Source organism: Orcinus orca, chromosome 13, assembly GCF_937001465.1.
Source record: "Orcinus orca chromosome 13, mOrcOrc1.1, whole genome shotgun sequence".
NCBI lineage: Eukaryota > Metazoa > Chordata > Mammalia > Artiodactyla > Delphinidae > Orcinus > Orcinus orca.
In genome coordinates, this window is record NC_064571.1 from 52,664,216 (window position 1) to 52,671,113 (window position 6,898).

Below are 6,898 nucleotides of genomic sequence, written 5' to 3' on the forward strand. Positions count from 1 at the left end.
ATCTTTGTTATCCCAGCTGGATGAATGGCAGGGCACATTTTTAACTTCTCATTCCTTCTCATTGCTAATTTTTGCTTTCTCAGTCTTGGAAATGAGGAGGAGGGGAACTTGGTGGTGGCCAGGTAGAAGGAGACAATAGCTGCATCCTGCCTTTCGGGCAGCAAGGGGACTGAAATCAAAGGTGTCAGTGCATTGCCTACGGCCCTGAGGTATGGTGGAGGCTGAGTGACTGGCTTGGGGAGGATGGGGCCTAGACCACCTGGAGAGAGGGGGCGACAGGCCAGAGGCCTTGCACACAGCCTGGAGCACTCTCCCCGCCCCCATCCCACCATTCCTCTTTCTTGGAAGCTTCCCTGTTATCTCAGACCACCAAGGGGGAGGACTAGCCCAGGCATTTCTCTGATTCCCAGAGCCGTCCTAGGTAGAATTGCCAGATACTTTTCTAATGACTAGAGCAACCCTTTTGCACTGAATGTGGTTTCAGCTTCTGATCTCTCAAGTCTGGCCCCAGCCTCCCTTCCCAGCTGACTGCCATTCCTACCCTCTGCCTTCTCTGTGCTGGCCTCATCTTCTCCCCTGAAGCCATACAGACCTGCTCTCAATCCCAGAGACCTCACACACAAACGGTGGCAGCCTGGGTAAATTATTTGCACTGGAGCCTTGATCTCCCAATCGGATAAATGGGGTGGACTAATATCTACCTCACAGGGGTATTGGGAGAATGGAATGAGATGAAGACAGTTACCAAGAATGTAATCTGTGCCCTATAAGTCCCTTCCTTTTCACATGCTGTCTCTGCCCCCTGCAAAGCTCTTGCTCACTTTTCCTTCGCTAATCCCAACACAAACGGAGCCGAGCAGAGCCCTGTGCCCCCTGCCCCGCCACGTACAAAGCCCCTCCGTGTCCCCTGCCTCTTGTTCGTAGAGAAGCTGAAGTCTCCCAGGCCTCCCTGAGTCACCAAGGAGCAGGCTCAAGCAGCTAATGATCAGGACATTAAAGTCACAGCATCGTTCAGTGTCTGATGCACATTCCTGAGTTGTTTTACAAATACTGTAACTGCCACCAGAGGGAAAAGCTAACTGCATGATGACCAGACTATAGCCATGACATAAGCTGCTCCGTCTGGAGCAGTACTGAATCTATGGCACGCACAATTCCAAGAACTGGCCTTAAGAGAATGGAATTAACACTATTGCTCATAATAATCTATATCTTTGTGGTGGACATCAAAATAATTATAGCTTGCTCTGCCCGTATATGTAAGCGGGCAACTGAAATTGTCAGCAAAGAGACGCTACCGTCCCAAGTTGACATCTTCCATCCTGAGAATACAGTACCCTACGTCAGCATGAAGAAATTATGGAAGATGGATCTTCACCCCTAATCCCATAGAAGTGGAATGATGTTCTGACAAGTGGGGATTTGTAAGCAGCTCTTGGCAGGAGAGAGCTCTTTACAGGAGACCTCTTTTGTCCTGTCACTTTAGCAGAGCTGTATTATAACTAACCTTAAACCAGGCATCCCCATGCTCTACTCACCTCTGGCCCAAGCACACCTTTCAAATCTTTTGATCACACAATACCTTGCCTAAACTGTTGGTTCTTTCCATAGATCGAAGAAATAGAAATGAGGAATAAGTAATTAACCAATGACCAGATCTCTTCCTTAAGTTCCCCTTCAGTAATCTCACAAACTGTGTAAACGAGATAGCATCTAAAGAAAGATGACTAGGAGTCGACAAGCCTGCTTGCAGTGGAAGATGGAAATGAGTCTGAGCCCCTATTTCCCTGATTAACTGAGATTACTTCCCCTTTTCCCTTTAAAAACTTTCAGGGCTGAGCAGAATCTTTGGAGCTGGATTTGGGATGCAAGTCCACCTTCTCTCCAGAATGTCAGCTTTCTGATTAAAAGCAACACTTTCAGTTTCTACCAATACTTGCCTCTTGAGTGTTGATTTTCAGGTGGTGAGCAGGTGGACCTGAGTTCGGTAACACAAAAAGCCTTTGCCAGCTCAGTTGAAGTACCTGCCCAGCCAAGTCCCTCCTCTGAACACACCATCCCCTAATCAGGTAGCTTTAGTTTCAAAGAATGGCCTCTTAAGTTCCCAGATATAAAGCTGTGATTTGAGAGCTGTGGCCCTGAAACAGGAGGGGAGGGGGCAGGGCACAACCTTTGAAAGGATTACATAGCCCGAGGTCATGACATAAACGGATTAGAACCAAATAGGTCCAAAATGGTGGACAAGTCGACTTCCACTAGAACTTAGAGCCTCAGTATACACTAATTGTATCACATCAGCAAGCTAAATGACACACCCACAGGCTCCATGACAATTCTAAGGCGAGTAAGGGTCAGAAAGCAGGTAGTAGCCCAATTCCTGGAGATCCCCGCCCCTTCTTTCGAAATAGCTGGAACACCCCTCCCTCTCATTAGCCTATGAAATTACCCACCACTATAAAAACTGACAACCCCCAGACCCTGGTGCCTTTCTCACCTTCTGAGATGGCCCTACACTCAGTCTGTGGAGTGTGTTTCTCTCTAAATAAATCCACTTCTTGCCTATCACTTGGTCTCTCACTGAATTCTTTCTTTGATGAGACATTAAGAACCTGAGCTTCATTAAGTCCTAAAATCAGGTGTGTGATCTCAGTTGGAAGACTGGGTTTTGGCTGGGTTTGAGTCCCGGCCACCTGGGTTCAAGTCCCAATCTGAGATACACGGTCTTGGCCCCAACAGCTGTGGCATGTATTTGGTCCTGAGACACATCTCAGGTTGTCATTTGCCATTTCATGGTGAGCCAAACAGTGATTGAACTGGCTAAGCCCTGTTGGGACCCACCCAGACCCCGAAACGTGGTGTAAAGATTATTTTAAGCTGAAGACATTTGAGATTCAATAAATGCAGACAAAAGCCATCTCAGAGTGTCTCTCATCTACTAAAAGCAGGAACTTCTGAGAAACGAGGACTACCATAAATCCCCTCTCCTGGGAAATTTTATGGCCCTGAAGACAGACCAGGAGTATCTACATAAACGAACATTATCACAGACTTTCTTATCTCTCTTTTGCTCTCCTAAAAACCCATTTGTCTTTCCAAAAGAAATCTGGTTTTCTCATAGGAGCCTTTCCTATCCCTGCCTTTTCCCTATGTAGGGGTGGGTTTCCCTTCTACTCTTCTACGTTCTTTGGCTGGTCTAGTAACTAAATTGATATAAAACAGATTAAGAAGAGAAAAACAAAAGTTTAATAACATGTATACTTCCTTTATACTTTATATCTTTATATATAAAGTATAAAGTATATATACTATATACTTTATATAAAGTATACTTTATACTATATATCCTGTATACTTCCTTTAATAACATGTATACTTCGTTTAAACTAAGTCTCTGAAAGGGACAAAGCCATCACCTTAAATACATCTTCGGCTAAATACAAAAGAAGATGGTGGCGGGCAGGGAGATCAATTATGGAAGGTTATCAGGCAAAGCACAGTAAACAGGGTAAGGTTGTTATGCAGGTTTAAGTATATGCCTTCTTCATTGTTAACAGTTTCTAGAGGTTTGGTCATCCTCCTCTTCATGGTAGAGGGAGGGAGACACCATCACAAATATAGATTTCCCTTATAAATGTAAATGTTTCTTACAAAATGATAACTTCTACTCAGTTTTCAGAGCTTTTCCTCTGTCTGCTGTTTCTTATAAATAATCAGCCTAAAATAATCAATATGCCAGAGAGATACATTTTAGGGTGGTATACTTTTCTTCCCTTCACCTACTAAGTTAGATATTGTTAAAAAAGAAACAACCAGCTCAAAATGGAGTCACAGGAATTCCCTGGTACTTCAGTGGTTGGGACTCATCGCTTTCACTGCCGAAGGTCCGTGTTCAATCCCTGGTTGGGGAACTAGGATCCCACAAGCCATGAGGTGTGGCCAAAAAAAAAAAAAAAAAAAAAAATGGAGTCACTTGTGCTAAGCCCCACATCAGTGTAGGGGACAAAACTTACCACCCCCAAATGTCTCTTTGGCATGTGGATTATTTCAAGCTGAAAACAATCAAGGTCCAAAAGACTCAGGAAGAAAATTTGACCTTCCCCCTAACTGCCTAAAAATTTTTTAGATAGAGGGCCTGTCCCTGGAATAGAGCTGTCACCAGAGATATCTGCAAAGACTATGGGCTAGGTTTGGTCGGGGAAAATCCGCAGGGCCTAGAGATTAGAGTCCACTCTGTGTCCTGTTTTCTCTGCAGGGCCCAGCAAACATTTATTTACCAAACATTTGCCTTTCCATCTCCATGTGAATTGCCTTCCTCCCCTCTGAAGTCCCAAACCACTACCCCAACATCCTCTTTTGGCATTAGCTGAACATGGTGGTTTCAGCCATTGTAAGTTACTCAGTTTTCCTGGGTCTGTCCCATGCATACATGTTATTAAACTTGTTTGATTTTCTCCTGTTAATCTGTCTCATGTCAGTTGAGTTCTTAGATAGCCAGAGAACCTAGAAGGAAAAATTCTTCCTCCCTGACGTCAGCAAACCAAGACTTAATACTGTAAAGAAAAAGATGTTTCCTGCCATTCCAGTTCTACAAGGATGAAGCCATTAGCCACTGCCGTTGCCCACCAACCATGTGCCTGAGGGAATCCAGGATGGAGAAAACAAGAAGCATTCTGTGCTTTAGATATACAAGCCCCTAGATAGTTAATATACATATCTAAGGAAAAATGTCAGTTACCCCAGATTCTTGCATCTTCCCATACATAGGAAAGCACTAAAACCATTAACTTGAGATGTCTGTTCTTTGTGATTAGCAGTAATCTTTTTATGCTTGACTACACTTTTTCCCAGCCCCCAAAAAAGAAAAAAACGTTTATATATGTCCTGGCTCCACCGTTACCTCTTCAGAACAGTTTCTCAGAGCTATCTGAGCGGCTTTCTCCTGGGCTATAGTCCTTAGTAAGATGCTGGATAAACTCAACTCAGAGCCCTTAATGTTGTACGCTTTTTTCAAGTTGACAGTGTTGGCAACAATTCAGGGACCCAGAGCAGACTTCTCTCCTTTGCCTCAACTTTGGAGCCTTGGTACCAGCAGGACCCCTTGGGCCTGTTCACCTCCTCAGTGAGTCCAGATTAATTTGGGTGAATCTCCCCTGATACCTGATCTCCCACTCCTGGTTGAAGATCCTGAGTTTATTCAGAGGTTGTTAAACTCCTCACTATGAGGAGTAGGTCATTCTTGAACTTAGGTTCAAGAGGTACCTATACATAAATTGTACCAATGTTTTCTTAGGTCAGTCTCCCAAGGCGATAGAAATGAAAACAAAAATAAACAAATGGGACCTAATCAAACTTATAAGCTTTTGCACAGCAAAGGAAACCATAAACAAAACTAAAAGACAACCTACAGAATGGGAGAACATGTTTGCAAACGAGGCAACCCACAAAGGCTTCATTTCCAAAATATACAAACAGCTCATACAACTCAACAACAAAAATCAAACAACCCAATCGAAAAATGGGCAGAAGACCTAAATAGACATTCCTCCAAAGAAGAAATACAAATGGCCATTAGGCACACAAAAAGATGCTCAACATCACTAATTATTAGAGAAATGCAAATCAAAACTACAATGAGGTACTACCTCACACCAGTCAGAATGGCCATCATTAAAAAGTCTACAAATAACAAAGGCTGGAGAGGATGTGGAGAAAAGGGAATCCTTCTACACTGTTGTTGGGAATGTAAGTTGGTGCAGCCACTGTGGAAAACAGTATGGAAGCTCCTCGGAAAACTAAAAATAGAATTACCATATGATCCAGCAATCCCACTCCAGACAAAACTCTAATCCGAAAAGATATATGTACCCCTGTGTTCATAGCAGCACTATTCACCATAACCAAGACATGGAAACAACCTAAACGTCCATCAACAGATGAATGGATAAAGAAGATGTGGTACATATATACAGTGGAATACTACTCAGTCATAAAAAGGATGGAATAATGCCACTTGCAGCAACATGGATGCAACTAGAGATTATCATACCAAGTGAAGTAAGTCAGAAAGAGAAAGACAAATACCATATGATATCACTTATATGTGGAATCTAAAATATGACACAAATGAACCTACCTACGGAACAGAAACAGACTCAGAAACAAAGACAGTAGACTTGTGGTTGCCAGAGTTGGGGGGATTGGGGGAGGGATGGAATGGGAGTTTGGGGTTAGCAGTTGTAAGCTATTATATATTATATATGGAATGGATCAACAACAAGGTCCTACTGTATAACACAGAGAACTATATTCAGTATCCTATGAGAAACCATAATGAAAAAGAATATATATATATATATATATATAATCTGAATCACTTTGCTGTATAGCTGAAATTAACACAAGATTGTAAATCAACTATACTTCAATTAAAAATGTTTAAAAAAATTTTTTTAAATAGAAGAGTTACCTATTATTTGCTTAGTTGAAAGACACTGCAGTTACCCCCAGCTGTAAAACACTGGAATGATTTTGCTCAGCTGAAAGATACTGAGGAGGCTTGGACTGGCTGATTAGGTAGGAGGCTGACCTGATGTCTTTCCTTAATTCAGCACCTTCACAGAATTTGTCAGGATAAAGTGAAGCTACCACATGACAGCTTTGTTGTGAAGAAAAGAGACAAGGCTCCTCTTAGCTGGTTATGGCTTTCTTAAGCAGCTCAGAAACTTATGGGAGTGGTGGAGACAGATTCTGCACACGGTGCAGCAGTCCCATTGGGAAACCCACTCATTAATTTAAAACTTGCAGGGCTTCCCTGGTGGTGCAGTGGATAAGAATCCGCCTCCAATGCAGGGGACACGGGTTCAAGCCTTGGTCCGGGAAAATCCCACATGCCGCGGAG